The following is a 19,288-nucleotide window of genomic DNA, read 5'->3' on the forward strand; positions in this document are numbered from 1 at the left end:
ATGTTTGATGATGCTCCATAGCGCCGACTGTCTCCTTTTGTTTCACGACGGCCATCTCACGCCTCTCCAGATACTGATTCTTGGCTACTCAGATATATTATGGTGGTGATCATTGTGAATCTGTGACATATCGTCAAACAAAAAAAATATTTTGAAATCAAGTACAAACCCTAATCGTTTTCCTATCTGCCTTTTATCACGAAGCAACTAATATACTCCCCATAACAATCATTTTGTTTAGTTAAGTAAGACTCCATATAAATAGTACGTAGCCAAGACCTAAAGTTATACTACTACCAAGCGTTTTTATTGGGCACATAGATTAAAGAAAGAGAATTTAGTTAATTAGTTAAGTGAAATGAAAATATAGTAGAAGAGAAATAATGAAATACTCCTCCGTCCTTGAAAATTTGTGACTTATTTCCATTTTTATCCGTCCCAAAAACTTTGTCATCTTTCATGTTTACCATTTTTGATAATGGACCTCACATTCCACTAACTCATTCTCACTCACATTTTATTATAAAACTATATAAAAGTAGGACTCACATTCTACTAACATTTTTAACCAACTTTCTATTACGTTTCTTAAAACTCGTGACGGATCAAATGGTGACAAATTGATAGGGACAAAGGGAGTATTTAAATTAATAGTAACTGAAAAGAGAGTTAAGCAAGATAGATTAAATGTGTTGTTTTTATTTTAAAAGTAAACGACTCAACTACATTGGAATAGAAGGAATACTAGTACATTGGAATAGAAGGAATACTAGTACAGTAGTATATAATTTAGCCAAGGTAATTTCGAACAGAATACCCTTAGTAATATATAAAATCTGAAAAAAAAAATTAATTGTGACACAATTGGACCTGGATCCGAAGTTGGTCAAGGCAAGGGTCAAGATGAAGGGTGTTGCAAGACAGCCAAGAAAAAGTACTTAATTACACTTTTATTTTCTAATTCATTTCAGTATTAGGTGAGAAAATAACTTACAAAAATGGCTATATTGATTCATTGCCATCCTTCTTGTTTAAACCTTCATGAGTTATTTTATGTTTTTGTCATTCAAAGTGAATTACATACATGAGAAACGATCGTAGAAAACTTACCCATTTCTTTACCTCTTTCTTTTTCTCAAATAGGAGTAGACGAGTAGTACCTAACATAAAAATTGTCTATTTGTTCCTTCCACTTTATCTGTCATTCAGGTAGGCTAATAATGTTGTAAATTATACCATAAATTTCTATAGCGTCTTTTCCTATTCCGGCCGACCAGCCCTCTCTCCTAAGATTCAATTCTCACAATTGTTTGAATTTTTTATTTTCACAATATCAAGAATAAGATAATTACACAAAAGTATAGAATCAATTTAGTATATTTTTATACGTTGATGTCACTTTGAATAGATGAAGATAAGATTTGCCACTTTCCATTAACAATTAAAAATATATAAAATCGACCCAGGTCGATCGACAACTTCCCTTCACTTAACCTTTCCAACTATTGTAAGCCTTTACTTCACAAAAATCTGGAATCAAATTCGCAAACATTACATTCTGGAATTCAGAATTTCACATGACGTTATCTTTCCGATATATTCATGCAATGCATTTCGTAACAGATTGAGAAATACACATTTTGAATCAGAGCAAAGAAGATGAAGTTCGTATACTATTTATTCTTGTATATAGTCAAGGGGGAATTGATTGGAGATCAGTAAAGGCAATAAAAAGAGCTTTGTAGTATTGGTCAAAATTATTATAGAATCTTTATATATAAAAAAGATTGCTAACATAATTTTAACATTCCAAAATAATTATAAATTTGATTTAGAATGTCAGTTGCTCTTAAAGCATCTCCAGTGGTCGGCGGACAAGCAATAGCTCAGCCATAGTCCAGCCATGCCACATCAGCAGCACTAAATTCCTCCTGCCACATCAGCTGGACAAGCACCTGGACAAGCAACTAGACAAGCAATAGCCCAGCCATAGTCTTGCCACATCATCAGCACTAAAAACAAATAATTAAACAATCATACAAAATACGGAATTAAATTTACGACACATATACGGGAAAATTCTCTAATAATATTAAAATTTTAAAAATACATTAATTAAAAAAAGTAAAAAAAATACATTAATTTAAAAAATTCTCGAATGAAAATGTCGTGCAAATCGCGTATATATAGTGTTTCGAAAAAAAAAAATTTGGCTCGCCGGTTCATCGCCGATCGGGAGGCTGCAATAGCGGCGAACCGATCGGCGAGCGCCCGGGAATCGGCGTGCCCTCGCCGAAATTCTCACCGATTTGGCGCTCGCCGGCTGCAATAGTTCGGCGAACCGCTCGGCGAGCGCCAAAAATCGGCGAGCCGCTCGCTCGCCGACCACTGGAGATGCTCTTAGCCCCACAATTTTTTTCAACAGTCACCGTATTGAAGTAATTTTGGATTCAAATTTGTATTTTGTTGACATTTATTAGAATGCATCAAAATTGAATAAATATTATTTTTCAAAATATCAGTTATTTGGATTGAAAAAGTCTAGCGGAATGCGAATCCTATTTTTATATGTATTAATTTTATAATAAAATGTGATCAATAAATAGAATGTGAGATCCTATATCAAAAATGGTAGTAAAAGTTAAATATGACAAGTTTTGTGAAATAGACAAAAAAAATTAGTAAGTGACAAATTTTCTATGATAAGAGTATAAATTTGGACATAACAAAAAAAGAAGTCACCGCTTGCAAAGTTTTGCAGTAACATTATAACTAACTCTATGTTTCCACTGCTTCTGATTGTGCTTCACGTATCATATTCAACCAAATGTGAACCTCAAACCGGGCATGGCTGACTCTACGAAATCAAAACGAGCTTCTATCGATCAAAAACAACTGCACTTTTCATGCCTCACTCAGCAACATATCTGCTACTCGAATGAGGTTTCTTTGGGGAGCAAAAACTCAAACCAGCCACCAAACCAGTCTCGTCATCACTGTTGATCGGGCTGGTTCTGTTCTGGTTGGCTCTATGTCGGAGAAGGAAGACGTTGAAGTAGTAGCTCACCAAGGCTTCCCTTTCCTTTGTAAAAATCATGGATTAAATATGCCCGGTCAATGGTTTTGACCAAAGAATAAATGTGACGAGACATTTAATTTTGTGAAATTAAATGATATAGCGTCGATCTACATTTTACGTAGATAAATGTAGTATATTCACTTTCTCAAATCCGATTTCCGGTGAGTGAGAAATAGTGGATTAAAGTTGGGCATAATTAGCTTTTAATTAAAGCTTGGAGCATGTACTTAGGGAATAATTAACTAGTGTTAATTATCCCACATTGGAAGATTAATACATCTTTAATGTGTTTAAATTAAGTGAATTTATGTTACTTAATAATTATAGTGGATCAAGATGGGTGAAAAAGCCCACACGCGGGCACACGCGCGCGCCGCCGCCGCCCGCCCCGCCCGAGCCCGTGCCCGTGCCCGTGGGCGTGGGCGTGGGCGCGGGCCGCGAGGCCCGCTCTTGGACTTGGATCTTGGCAATTGGTCTTTGGGTGGTCTTTGGGCTTGGGGCTTGGCCCAAACTATTCTTTTTGGACCACCGCCGAGTCAGCAATCCAAGTGGCTTGACACGTCGTCAAGTGAGGCACAGTCACGGCTGCCACGTGAGAAATCCACACGCTCCACATGCGAAAGGCACACGCCTGCCACACGCTCGTAACCGACGTCGGTTACGAATCTGCCATGATGAGCCTTCATGGCTCGGTTGACCCTGCATGGTGGCTTGGCCTATAAATAGGCTAGCCATACCACTGCATTAGAACACACCATTACAAGCCTTCTGCATCATCATAAGCTCTCTCCCTCTCTCTGCATTGTCCTTCTGTCGAAGCTCTGCCCTCTCCTCCATCCAGTTCGCTGGAGCTCTACTGATTGCGGTGCTGCATCAATAGAGACGTAGCCGTTTTACCTTTGGGGACGACAAGCCAAACCGAAGAGCACTACCGGGGCGTATCTCGTCTTGCGGGAAGAGGCCTCCTCGACTCGGCTAAACATTCACGGTTTATTTGTTTCATTGTAATTCAGTTCAGTTTCGTTTCTTGTATTCCTTCTTTTGGGTTGTATTACGCCCGACTTTTATCTCTTGTAATCAGTAGAACCAACAATCGCAAGACGAGATAACTTGCTTTTGAAGGGATTTTTGACCTCTAAACTGAACTTAAAATTTCGAAACTTAATACACCTTTGCTGGAGATGTCGACGGAATCCAACACCACCGCTGCCGCCACCACCGCCGCCATTCCTTCAACCATGGCGACCACTGGACCTGTCAACACGTCGTCGATTCCGACGATGATGCCCACTCCCGGGCGCTATCCTTCTTCCTCAACAACCCCTTGGGAGTTCGTTAACCCCCTTGGGCTCACTGGTGGATCCACTTCGAGTGGGTCGGTTGGTTCCACTTTTAGTGGTTCCTTCGAGTCCTTTAATGGATCGAGTGTTGGGGCCTTCGGGTCTCACACGGGTGTTGGGGCCTTCGGGTCTCACACGAATGCTGGGGCCTTCGGGTCTCATGCGGGTGCTAGTCCCTTCGGGGCTGGTACGACCATGGCGGGCTCTATGCCCAACATGAATGGTGGGAGCTCTATGCCCAACCATGTTGTTGGCTCCTTCGGGGGCAACGGAATTGGTTCATTCCAAGGACCAAGTGCGACACCTATGGCACCAAGAATGATGCCACCTGCCGAGAAGCCACCAAAGTTTGGAGGATCTAACTTCAAGCGGTGGTACCAGAAGATGTTGTTCTACTTGACAACATTGGGCGTTACCAACTTCCTCACGGAGAACGAGCCGCCCGCGCCAAGCGACCAAGAGACTAGGCTCGAAGTCATGGCGGACTATGAAGCTTGGAGAAAAGGGGATTATCTATGTAAAAACTTTATTGTAAGTGCATTAGATGATATCCTCTATAATGTATACTCCAATGTAACCACATCTAAACAAATGTGGGAAAGCCTAGAGAAGAAATATAGCATAGACAATGCTGCAGGGACTGAACAGGTTGTAGCATCCAAGTTTATGGACTACAAGATGGTCGACTCTCGACCCATCATGGAGCAAGTCCAAGAGCTCCAAATGATCATCCACTCCTTAGTGGCTGAAGGGATGACCTTGCCCGATAAATTCCTAAAGTGCACGATCATTGACAAGCTCCCTCCAAGTTGGAAGGACTTCAAGAGTTATCTCAAGCACAAGCGAAAGCAGATGACCCTTGAAGACTTGATCGTGAAGTTGCGCATCGAGGCCGACGTGCGCAAAAGTGATCAAAAGGCTAAGGGATTCGCCCCAAATGAAGCCAAGGCCAATCTGTTGGAGCGGGGCGGTCCCTCCAACAAACGCCCTCGCCCAAACCGTCCAAACGACAAAGGGAAGGGAAAGCAGCCTTCAAAGAAGTTTGAAGGCGACTGCTACAAGTGTGGCAAACCAGGCCACTTTGCTAAAGACTGCCGCAGCAAGAAGAAGAAGCCGGCTGCCCACGTCATTGAGAAGGAATTCAAGGACTGGGATGAGAACGACCTCATTGCTGTGGTCACTGAAGAGGTCAACCTTGTCAACAACAACAAGGGTGGCTGGTATATTGATACCGGCGCTACTGCACATGTTTGTGAAGGGAGAAAGATAAACATGGGGAATCAAGCCTCGTCTGAAATCCTCGGAGTTGGTGATGTAATCCTAAAGATGACGTCTGGCGTCTCAATCACCTTGAAGGATGCGCTGCACGTTCCGGACATCCGGAAGAACCTAGTTTCAGGATCAATACTAGTGAATAAGGGTTTTAAACTTGTATTTGAATCCGATAGGTTTGCATTGTATAAGTTTGGGAAGTCCCTCGGAAAAGGTTATGTAACCGACGGACTTTTCAAGCTTAGTGTAGCAACACTGCGTGTTCCAAAGCCACTGGCTAATAAGAATAAAGCATCTACTTCCTCTTATTTGATTGAGTCTTCAAATTTGTGGCATTGTAGATTGGGACATGTGAATTCAAAAGCTATTAAAAGATTAGTGAATTTAGATTTACTAAAGGCTAATGAATTGGATACCCAAGATAAATGTGAAATTTGTCTTGAAGCAAAAATGACTAAGTTGTCGTTTCACTCGGTTGAACGAAGCACAAAACCCCTTGAATTAATTCACACGGACGTATGTGATTTAAAGATGGTGCAAACAAAAGGTGGTAAAAAGTACTTTATCACTTTCATAGATGATTGCACAAGGTATTGCTACATTTATCTTTTAAGAAGTAAAGATGAAGCAATAGAAGCGTTCAAAAATTATAAGAACGAAGTTGAGAATCAACTTGGTTGTAAAATCAAAATGATTCGAAGCGATAGAGGAGGCGAATATGTAGCCCCGTTTGAGGAGTTATGCAACGCAAGTGGTATAATTCATCAAACAACTGCTCCATATTCACCACAATCTAATGGTGTTGCAGAACGCAAAAATCGAACTCTAAAAGAGATAATGAATGCACTGCTTCTAACTTCAGGATTACCACATAACATGTGGGGGGAAGCTGTTTTGACAGCCAACTATATCTTGAATAAGATCCCTCTCAAAGGAAAAGATGTCACTCCTTATGAGTTGTGGAAGGGAAGGAAGCCATCCTACAAATACCTCAAAGTGTGGGGGTGTTTGGCAAAGGTGATGGTTCCTCCGCCCAAAGAAGTTACAATCAGACCTAAGATGGTTGATTGCATCTTCATTGGATATGCACTTAACAGTAGTGCATATCGATTTGTTGTTCACAAGTCTGAAATATCGACTATCACAGTAGGAACAACAATTGAGTCGAGGAATGCTGTATTTCTCGAAAATACATTTCCTTGCAAAGACAAGGAAAAAGTCTCAACCAATTCTGAGACAAGAATTGAAGAAGCCACTAGTTCTAAACAAGTGGAAGAAGAAGCCACTAGTTCTAAATCAGCAGATGCGGAACCTGAATCGCGCAAGCGTGCAAGGCCCGATCCAAAAGATACAATACTAAGACGTGGTAATAGAGTCAGAACACCAAAAACTTTTGGTCCTGACTACATTGCTTTCATGTTGGATGAAGAACCAACATCGATAAAAGTAGCCTTTGCTGGCCCAGACGGGCTGCATTGGAGAGAAGCTGTTCAAAGCGAAATTGATTCAATTTTGCTAAACCACACATGGGTGTTGGTTGATTTGCCCGAAGGTGCTAAACCTTTAGGATGCAAATGGGTTCTTAAAAGAAAGTTTAAGGCCGATGGAATAGTTGATAAGTATAAAGCCCGATTAGTAGTAAAGGGTTTTAAACAAAAGGAAGGACATGACTTCTTCGATACCTATTCACATGTAACAAGGATTACATCTATACGAGTGCTTCTCGCTATTGCTGCATTGCACAATCTTGAGATTCATCAAATGGATGTAAAGATCGCGTTTCTAAATGGTGAACTAGAAGATGAAATCTATATGGAACAACTCGAAGGGTTTGTAGTACCTGGACAAGAGAAAAAGGTATGCAAACTCGTAAAGTCCCTATATGGATTGAAACAAGCGCCATTGCAATGGCACTTGAAGTTTGATAATGTGATGTTATCAAATGGGTTTAAAATCAACGAGTGCGACAAATGTGTCTACATCAAGAGCACTAATAACGGTCATGTTATAGTGTGTCTCTACGTTGATGATATGTTAATCTTGGGTAGCAACACTCAAATAATTAACGATACAAAGGCCATGTTAAAGAGAAACTTTGACATGAAAGACATGGGTCTAGCCGATGTAATTCTTGGAATGAAGATTCTAAGAACGAATGATGGAATCATCTTAACACAATCACATTATGTTGAGAAGATATTGAATAAATTCAAAGCCTATGATGGCGCGCCGGTTAAGACTCCAATTGAACTCGACGTTCACTTGAGCAAGAACAAAGGCGAGCCTGTTGCTCAAGAAGAGTATGCACGGGTCATCGGGTGCATTATGTACTTGACTAATTGCACTCGACCTGACATCGCTTGTGCCGTGAACAAGTTGAGTCGTTACACGAGAAATCCAAGCAAAGAGCATTGGAGAGCTCTTGTAAGGGTTTTGAGATATTTAAAACATACTCAAAATTATGGGCTACGCTTCTCGAGATACCCCCCGGTACTTGAAGGGTACTGTGATGCCAATTGGATATCCGATAATAGAGACTCACTTTCAACAAGTGGATATGTCTTTACTATTGGGGGTGGTGCTGTATCGTGGAAATCCACAAAACAGACCTGTATAGCCCGATCAACAATGGAATCGGAGTTCATTGTCTTGGATAAGGCTGGTGAGGAAGCCGAGTGGCTTAAGAACTTCCTTGAAGACATTCCATGTTGGTCTAAGCCAGTGCCACCAGTGCTGATCCACTGCGATAGCCAAGCAGCTATTGGAAGGGCAAATAATGGCTTCTATAACGGTAAGTCTCGACATATACGTCGACGACATAACACCGTGAGACATTTGATCACAACAGGGGTGATTACAATTGACTATGTGAAGTCAATAGATAATCTAGCGGATCCGCTAACCAAAGGGTTAAACCGTGATCAAATGAATAAGTTGCTAGAGGGAATGGGTTTGAAATCCACAAACTAAAGAACTATCACAGTGGTAACCCAACCATGATGACTGGAGATCCCAAGAACTTGGTTCAAAGGGACAACTAAGCTATGAGAGTTCATGGAAAACACTCAAACTATATCTATTCCCTAAGAGCAATAGAGTGTTGGAGAACTTGCCTAGTGATAAAGGCTAAGTCTATGACTTTTAATGGTTCTTAAAGATCTCAAATAGATGGAGTTCTCAAAGAGACCAAGTATGGCAAGGTACTTGACTAAGAATCACCTATGTAAGTGCGAAGTGTGGTCGCTTCATAAAACGTACTTATGAATCCAAAGTGGTGTCCAAGACCGCAATGGACACAAAACGTGAGAACGGATGAGGTTGAGGTGTTTAAGCGTTAACACCATTGTCTCGGTGCACGCCGTGGGGGATTAGTTCAAAGCATCGCGTTACTAAGCCGCCTGTGTATCCGATGGTGTCGACTATGGAGGGTTCAAAGTCAACAACTACCTATCCTTATGCTTATATATCTCTCGAGGGTTGAGCTTATGTCTGCATGCATATGCATTTGGCTATTTCCACTCATGTGGGGGATTGTAAAAATCATGGATTAAATATGCCCGATCAATGGTTTTGACCAAAGAATAAATGTGACGAGACATTTAATTTTGTGAAATTAAATGATATAGCGTCGATCTACATTTTACGTAGATAAATGTAGTATATTCACTTTCTCAAATCCGATTTCCGGTGAGTGAGAAATAGTGGATTAAAGTTGGGCATAATTAGCTTTTAATTAAAGCTTGGAGCATGTGTTTAGGGAATAATTAACTAGTGTTAATTATCCCACATTGGAAGATTAATACATCTTTAATGTGTTTAAATTAAGTGACTTTATGTTACTTAATAATTATAGTGGATCAAGATGGGTGAAAAAGCCCACACGCGCGCACACGCGCGCGCGCGCCGCCGCCGCCGCCGCCGCCCGCCCCGCCGCCGCCGCCGCCGCCCGCCCCGCCGCCGCCGCCGCCGCCCGCCCCGCCCGAGCCCGAGCCCGTGCTCGTGCTCGTGGGCGTGGGCGCGGGCCGCGGGCCGCGGGCCTCGGGCCCGGGCCCGATCCCGATCTCGATCTCGATCTTGGACTTGGACTTGGATCTTGGCAATTGGACTTGGACTTGGACTTGGACTTGGATCTTGGCAATTGGTCTTTGGGTGGTCTTTGGGCTTGGGGCTTGGCCCGGACCACCGCCGAGTCAGCAATCCAAGTGGCTTGACACGTCGTCAAGCGAGGCACAGTCACGGCTGCCACGTGAGAAATCCACACGCTCCACATGCGAAAGGCACACGCCTGCCACACGCTCGTAACCGACGTCGGTTACGAATCTGCCATGATGAGCCTTCATGGCTCGGTTGACCCTGCATGGTGGCTTGGCCTATAAATAGGCTAGCCATACCACTGCATTAGAACACACCATTACAAGCCTTCTGCATCATCATAAGCTCTCTTCCTCTCTCTGCATTGTCCTTCTGTCGAAGCTCTGCCCTCTCCTCCATCCAGTTCGCCGGAGCTCTACTGATTGCGGTGCTGCATCAATAGAGACGTAGCCGTTTTACCTTTGGGGACGACACGCCAAACCGAAGAGCACTACCGGGGCGTATCTCGTCTTGCGGGAAGAGGCCTCCTCGACTCGGCTAAACATTCACGGTTTATTTGTTTCATTGTAATTCAGTTCAGTTTCGTTTCTTGTATTCCTTCTTTTGGGTTGTATTACGCCCGACTTATCTCTTGTAATCAGTAGAACCAACAATCTTCTCAGGGAAATGCTTAAAAAGTTGGTTCCAGAAGTATTTTCCTGATGAGAGAGGGTTGGACTGCACTGTATGCTGGAACTTGTTCCGGTCTTCAATTGTCCATGAGAAGGCGACGTCCTCTCTCATCATGTCAAGTTTCCATAGATTGAAAGCTGAGCCAAGTTCAAGCCTCACTTTTAGCCTCTTTTCTCTAATATGGAACCTCACACATTCAAGAGATCCTGCAAATTGACAGCCACAACATTCTTGCCTACCCTTTCCAATACGGTCCCTTTCTATTAGGCTTTTCTTCTTTTGTTCTGCTTTATCCAAAGGCCAGATTTTGGTACCCAACCATCTGGTTTCGCTTTCATAATCCTCACCTTGGAACTCGAGCAAATCTGCTTGATGATTTGAGCCTATGGGGATTCATTTCTTCCTGTGGATGCTCAAATAGATTGGGGAGTCGGACTGTTTGTCAACATTATCCTCGACGGTCTGAAAATCTGAGGAAGTTGATTCAGATCCACCCCGATCTCTTGACTTCCGAGAAGGATCCTTGGAGGAGAGGACCCTCTGACTGCATCTTAACCTCTCAGAAACACATTGGTCATCATCATACATGCTCGGGTGCATCTTTTGCTTCTTCTGCAAGACAAGGAGAAATTGTTTGAATCAAGAAACTCATATGTTCGATTGTTCAAAGCCATGTTTGTTCTGAAAGTGGAGATGATATGTGATCTGCTATGGACAAATATACTAATGCAACTCAACATGGATGCTTTCATAGATTTTTGTTTTGTGAATTCAACTAGGAGGAGTATTACTTTTCTTTAGTGCTTGCATTTATCAGTCAGAATTTCACGAGATCCAAGTATATTTACTCTACTCTAACTCACCAGGCGCGTTTATAGAAGGTCTGGCCTCTATAATGCATGCAATTTACCGTTGGTAACACACAGTGCCTCTACATGACAATATGCAACTGGGCTCATGGAGTTTGCACACTAAACATAGAACACAAATAAACAGATGAAGTTATACTCACTCGAAACTGTCTATTGAGTAAACCGGCCACAATACCAATTTCAGAGACATAAGCAAACCAGAGAAGATAAAACTAAAACTACTTGCTGCATTTACTAAAAATAAGATTGAATACGACAGAATGTCAGCTTGATCATATTTCTCACTTAATTATTTAAAAGAAAATAACATATCCCTACTTATTTGTGGCCATTATATAGCTAGAATTATTAGTCTTTGTAGAAGGAAACACCAGCAACTAACAAATCTTCAAAACACAAAGTTCCTCGACAGATGTTGAAATAGTGGTGATGTTCTCAGCATATGAAGATGCAAACTGACCAATGTTCACATACGGCAACTGATCCCACCAAAAAGAAGACATAAAGATGAAGGCATTTAATGGCTTATTTGATTGGATTCATCATTAACCATAGATGTTGGAATACAACATATCATGCATCTTAAAACTGGTCATAATTGCATATTCGTTATTTATCAACTTGATTCAACCATGAGAGTAATGAAACGCAGACCTGCCAAGCAGATTGCTGAGACCCTGCATAGACATTCTTTTTCAAAAGCATCGCCTCACGAATAACAAGAATTTGCTTCCACGGTAGCTCACTCCCATAACATCTCCACTTCTTCCCTTCTGGTAATGGCTCAACAGTAACCCTGGTAGGATCCTTTCCAACTTTACGTATCCAATTCAGCGTGCCTGTATAGCACCTCGTTTCCTTTTCTTATTAACGAAGTCCTGATCCACTTGCAGATCATCACCATCACTGACCTTATCAATAAATTGCCCCTTACTGATAATATTCACATCATCACTAACGCTATTTTTGTTGCTCCACTTATCATCAGCACCCTTAACATCTATACCCACAAACCCCTTATTTCCTTCAAATTCCCTCTTCTTCAACACCCCAAAACCATCATCTCTCTCAATTTTACTTGACACGAAAACCTTCGGATCCGCTTCCAACCCCATCAAAAACAGACTGACATCGAGATACCTTTCCTCAATATCACTCACTCCCTCCTCTCTACATTTCTCAATTTTCCTCAACCATCTATCCAGTGAATCCAAATACTTCACATGGATCAACTTCAAAGCAGCTGAAAACCTCAAATCAACCCCACAATCAGCAGCTACCGAGCTCCATAGCCCTTTTCCCGAAACTCTGGAATACTCACCTCTCTTCCTCACAACAATCTTAAGCTTCAGCAGATCAACAACCTGCCCCTCACCAATAACCGGCGGCAGCGATCTCAAGCAAGAAATGCAGTAAACTTATTCCAAAAAAAGCCTTGAGAAATTTAGTGAAGGAGCAGTTAACATCTGAACCGCCATTGATTTCTATTCCGAGATCGAACAAAACCCCCAGTTTCTATGCTCCCTGAAGAGAATCATTCTCTCTCTTCAACCATCCTGCCATTTGTTTTATTTTTGTTCTAATTTTTTCCGAATCTAAAACTAATCAAATCCATTTCGGACTGATACACAAACTCGTACACAAAATGCAACAAATGAAACGAGAAACCCTTCGAAACAAGAAACACAGAGCGACGGTGCAATTTTGCATGTTGAGCGCAGAAGAACCGAAAATAAAAGCAACGCAAAAAAGAGCGAAACAAATTCAGACGGCCTCCGATTTTCAGATGGGTTTTTGGCGGGACGAAGAGTTGTGAGTGAAATATCACTGGACTTCAAAATTTTGTTCTCTTTACTTTTCTTTATAGTTTATTATATGACCCCAAAAAATTAAGCTACAGGTTTAACTGTATGCATTCTTATCATTCCATTAATTTCATTTTTTATACTACTAGTAATTAAATAAGCCAAAGTTTTAAAAGTATGTATTACGATTCCAATTGATATAAATGTATCAACAAAATTGATATAGTTCTCATTTTAACCAATATAGTTATGAAGTGAACCAAAGGAGATAGCAAAGCAATGGTTTTTTTAAAAATGTTGTACTAGTATTAATATGGGATAAGGTTAATTTTAGAGCATCCATAATGATTGCCCCATCGGGCGCCCGATCGCGCGAGATCGGGCGTCCATTGCATGCGCCCGATCGATCGGGCGTCCCAGTCGAGCGCCCATTGCAACGCGTCGCCCGATTGAGCCCGAGCCCGAGCCCGATTCCGCGTTTTCATTTTTTCTATTTTTTTAAATTTTTATCTATAAATATACCTTATTTTCACTTATTTCTCACACAACTCTCACACATCTCTCAACCCTCACACAACATCTCTCTAATCAAACATCTCTCTTTCACTCACTTTTCCAAAATGTTTCCTCTTTTAAGTATTTTCGTTGTATTTTTTTTTACTTAAGTAATGTATTTTTTTGCTAATTCTTTAATTTAGTGTCTAATTTGGCTATTTATAATGTGTAAACATAAAAAAATAATATTAAAATTGAAATGAAAAATGAATAATTGATAGGGCGGACACTAGGGTGAAACCATTGCAGAAAGAAGAGGCGGACTAAGAAATGCTGATGTGGAACCACTAGGGTGCCCACTAGGGCAACCATTGTGGATGAGTCCTATTCTTTGCTTGGTCATTGCCCTACTTGGTATAATGGAATGACATTACTACCTCCATTCCATTCCTTTGCTTAGTAAATTTTTTTTCATAGGAATCACCATTCCATTTGGAATGGCCATTTCATTCCACATGGGAATAGTCATTTCGTCCATTTAGCTAAGGAATGGTCATTCCATTCCATCTCATATTCCATTCTTCTTATTTTAAAATTTAACAAAATTATATAAATATTATTTTATGTTGTATTTAAATTTAATATCATCACAATTTTATAATAAAATTAAAATTATAAAATTTTTAATAATTGAAAAATCCACACACATACATACTTCACACACTACACACATTTCACATATTTCACACACTACACACATTTCACACACTACACACATTTCACACACTACACACTACACATATTTCACGCACTACACACACTTCACACACTACAAACACTACACACTACACACACTTCACACATTTCACACACTACACACACTGCACACATTTCACACACTTCACGCAGTTCACACACTACACACATTTCACACAGTTCACACACTACACGCATTTCACACACTGCACACATTTCACACACTTCACACACTATACACAAAAAATACACACATTGCACACAAAATAAACACATTGCACAAAAAATAAACACACTACACAAAATATATACATTGTACACATATTACACACACTTACAAATTTTACACGAAATACACACTCTACACACATACTTCACACAATCTATAATTTCAAATTTAGTTTAGTTTTTCGGTTTGATTCAGTTTAAACTTTTGAAAAATTTCAGTTTTTCGATTCGGTTCGGTTTGGATCGAAAAAAAATGTAATAGCTGAATTTTTTTTTCAAAAATAGGATGCTTGAAATGTGTGAAATGTGAGTAGTGTTTGTAGTGTGTTAAATGTGTGGTGTGTGAAATGTGTGTAGTGTGTGAAGTGTATGAAATGTGTGTAGAAAGTGTGTAGTGTATGTTGTAACGCCCCACTTTTCGAACCATAATTTTCGAACCCTAAGACGTTGTATTTATTGCTTTGATTGCCGCAATTAAATGACGATTTATTTTGTGCATACTTTGGTGACCTAATTTGTTTTGACTAAGTCAAAACCGTTGATTTTATGACGTGGCTTTAATTAATTGTCGGGGAATGAGATATATTGCGGTGAATTATATTATCTTCGGGGAGTGAGATTTAATTAGTATCATAAATAATTTCCTTGCCTTTCATTGTGGAAATTTCGACCACTATTATTTTAAGGAGAGGAATTCTATTTTCTTGGATTTAATAAATTGTTTAAGGATAATTATCCAATTAAATCCAAAGCCTAATTATCCTATTTCCTTCTTGAGAAAATCGGCCCCCACTAATTTTCCTAAAGGAGATTTCGAAATCTCCTTACTTGTGGGAGAAGAAATTATTCATTATTTATTTTGATCCCTCAATTATTTCTTTCCATGTTTTAATTGGAATATTCTAGCAAATCTTTCCCTATCTTATTTTATTAAAGATTTGGAAATTATTCCTTGTGGGAGGAATTGAATAACACGCCTATTTCCATATTGTTTGGGAGGATTTTTATTAATTTTCTTGCTCCGTATTATTTTATTCTGCTCCGTGAAAATACCAAATAAAATCATGGGCTAATTAAATAGCCATGATTTTCGAAAATCCTCCTTAATTCTTCCCCCTTATTCACGCCATTTCCCCTCCATCAAATCTCAATCTTTATTACAATTATTCTCCCAAATATTCTCTAATTAATTGTGGGATATTTTCAAGCTCTATAAATAAGAACCTAACCCTAACCTCACTAAACACACGCCTACACTCCCTCTCACACGCCCCCTCCCCTCTTCTTCACTCTCCCACACTTGTTCTTCCACTCTACTCAAGATCCTTTCGATTCGCCAAGAGTTTGTTGAAGAACCAAGAGTTTTAAACGTTTCTACCGATTGTTTGGTTCAAGAAAGGTACATTCAAGCCTCTATTCTTCATTCCTCTCCATCCCAACTCTTCTTTTGTTCCCTCATGCATCTAGTGGGTATATGATTTCAAATCTAAGGGATTTAATCGGTGGGAATTTGTGATTGTGTATATGATTGCGTTTTGAATGAATTGTTTGATGATTTAATGAATCTATGACGAATGATATATGATGTTATGAAAGCATGAGTATAAGGACCCTTTTGAGCATGTTTGTGTGTTAAAACCATGAAAAGGTTGATTTTGAATAAGTGGGTGAAAACCCTAATTCGAATTTCTAAAGGCATGAGAAACTGTAATTTCGGACAGTATGTTCCGATATGTATTTGACCGACCAAATGAACTCCGATTTGATAGATTCTTTTTCCTGAGTAAACTTTATGATGTGTTCTATGTTGTGTGTGAATTTCAACTCATTTGGACGAAAGATGAATTTTTGGTGAATTTTTAAAGTTTACTGCACATTTCTGGCAGAAAGAGTTTCCTCGACCAGTAGGTTACATTTTCGATTTGACCGACCTAAAATGGTTATTTTGATATGAATTTTTAACTGGAAATTATTTGATGAGTATACTGCCTTGTGGTAAAATTTTAGCCCCAACGGAAGTCGGGTGAATTTTTAGTAAATTTTATAAAATGGTTGCGCATTGCTGCCAGATTTCTATCCTTACAAAAACACTATGTTACTATAAGTGAATTACATGATTGATATATGTGATGACGTGATGTGATGTTCAAAGATGGGAAAAGGGAAAACGATAGGGACATGCATAATATTAAGTCAATGGTTGTGACTGATAAGTCATATATATTATCTAAAGGTGATAACTCGTGCTCGAAGCGTGATAGCAAAGGAAAGGCAGTAGTTGAAATCAAAACGGTCGAGGTGGGTTACTTTTCTACCCTACACTATGTGTGGGTTTCTCTTTTACTAAAAACTCTTTTACGTATGACTGTGGAGCTATAAGGGTGGTTTTAAGCGATTATCATGCCGTGATTTGTTTTAACGTGCCTATCTGATGTGGCTGTTGCCACTGTTATATAAATCGAATTCGGGTCCTCGTAGGGCCGCAAACCCTACTTGGATTAGTGTACACCTATGGTAGACTGTGTGCTAGCGTACGGGCTGGCCGGTCTAGTGACCTGGTTTGCGGCCGCATTCCTTGTCATGTATTGGCAGATATGGTTGACGACGATGGGGAAAAATGACTGCGCAGTCGCTATTTTGAACAATGGAAAATATTTTGGTGCCTCGGGCCTTTCCAAAGTAAAACCCCGATGGTTACTTACGTATGGCATGATAATATATACTTTTATTTAAAATGTTTTCGGGCATGAGCCACTGAGTATTATTTTTATAGTACTCAGCCCTGCATATGTTTTCTCTATGTGCAGGTTGAGCAGCGACGAGCGGTTGGTGGTGTTAAGCAGAAATAATAATATGGTTGTTTTGAAACTTCGAGTGTCGTTGTGTCTTCACACATGACTTCACTCTTCTCTTGGATGCTTCCGCTGTGATATTTTCTTTACGTACATTTTTACTTAACTATGGATCTTTTTGATTAAATGTTGAGAACTCGTTACCCTTTTTATTAATGTCAAACCTTTGGTCTTTTCATTTATTTTAATATAGATATCATTGGTCGTTTAATTATTAGACTTAAATTTTGGTCAGACTTTTATCGAAACCCTAGCCTTCTAAGCCCGTTCATTTAAACCCCTTTAAGTCGCGATCGCCCGTTTTTATTAACCCTAGGGGGGCGGTCGTGACAGTTTGGTATCAGAGCCTCAGTTCTTTCCGCTCTGGACCCAAGAGTCTTTTTTAGTCAAAATCTATGCGTGTGTAATTTGGCAAAATGATAAACATCGGAAGCTCAACACCACAACTCGTCCCTGCCCAACCAAGAAGAATGAGGTAACAAGTATTTTGATAGATTTTGATATGAACTTTGAAATGTTGGAAATATCGATGGGAATATTGCTCATGTGTGAGTGAAAGTACTTCTATGGGGATCAAGGATTATGCATGTGTCATGTTGAAAATCTTGCTTGAGATATGTATTGATGACAATGAACTTGTATATGTTACTCGAATACGTGTTAAACACATATGAGTTGGATGTGATTATGTGATGATTGTTATGCGATTGCTTTATGAAACAATATCTATGTGAAAGAACTTGAGCATGCTGCTATGTATAATTGTGAATATCATGAATGAATGAAAATTTTGAGATAATGCCAAACTTGGAGGCACGAAACGCCTAACGCAAGGCAAGCGACGCGTGGGAACTTTTTTTTGATTTAGCGAATCACGAAACCGCACGAACCTTTTTACCTTGGAAACGAAATCCCATTCAATTCTTGATATGATACTACCCCCACACCTCCATCGTTGGAGATTTTTATACATATACGCACCCATCACATTCTCAGCATCATTCGAAACCTCATACACTATTATTCTTTCGATCCTTGTGCTGATGCTGAGTTTTTCTTTCTTTTTAGATGGCTCAACGGTTTTATGCCCCGATGCGTAATCGCTACTCCAGCGAAAGGGACCACCCAGTTGAGCGCTACCGAGATTTCGAGTGGGACGGGAAGCTCTTCCTCATGTCCTACGTCACCGAGTTTTACAATAAATGGATGAACGCATACGCGTACGGGGGAGCTACCCATCACGAAGGGATCCAAAAGCTCATCCACACTTTACCATCTCCTTGGGATGAGTGGACCGCTCAGACATCTCCTTGGGATGAGAAGAGATGAGAGAGTAGGTTATTTCCAAAATTGGAAAGTGGTAATCTTGATTGGGACAAACAAAAAAGGAAAGGTCGTCATCTTGAATGGGACGAGGGAGTAAGTAGTTATCAAGAACTTGGACAATGTATAAAGGTTGGAATTTTCTATTGACTGTTCTACGTTAAATTAAGATGATACGATTAAGTTTAAATTCCAAATGTATAATCTACTAAGTCTCTATTTCCTTTGAGAGAGACAAACATAACTAATTCTCTAGGTGACTTAATCGTTTTGTGACCATCTTATTTTTCTTTAGCAATTAAAAACATCATTATTTTACTCTCTTTTTTTTACTATTTTGTGACTGTTTGAGCCACACAGATAAGATACACACCATTGCAACGACGATAGTACTACTGACTTTAAAGTTAAAGGTGAATAACCAGATGTACCAATGATATCAGTTTACCAAATGTTGTTTTAAAAATGAGGAATGTAATTAATCAAGAAATGCATGATGCAT

General features: G+C 39.9%; 1 long non-coding RNA gene and 1 pseudogene across 1 annotated transcript; one reads left to right on the forward strand and one right to left on the reverse strand.

Moving 5' to 3' along the window:
• Positions 1-2,781: 2,781 nt before the first annotated feature.
• Positions 2,782-12,942, reverse strand: LOC121808764 (annotated as a pseudogene).
• A 3,029-nt stretch (positions 12,943-15,971) lies between these two features.
• LOC121808109 lies at positions 15,972-18,998 on the forward strand. The gene is made up of 3 exons (XR_006052115.1): positions 15,972-16,010; positions 16,845-16,909; positions 18,532-18,998. It is a non-coding gene; the product is annotated as an uncharacterized LOC121808109 (long non-coding RNA).
• Positions 18,999-19,288: the final 290 nt, after the last annotated feature.

Source organism: Salvia splendens, chromosome 6 (genome assembly GCF_004379255.2).
Source record: "Salvia splendens isolate huo1 chromosome 6, SspV2, whole genome shotgun sequence".
NCBI classification, from domain to species: Eukaryota; Viridiplantae; Streptophyta; class Magnoliopsida; order Lamiales; family Lamiaceae; genus Salvia; species Salvia splendens.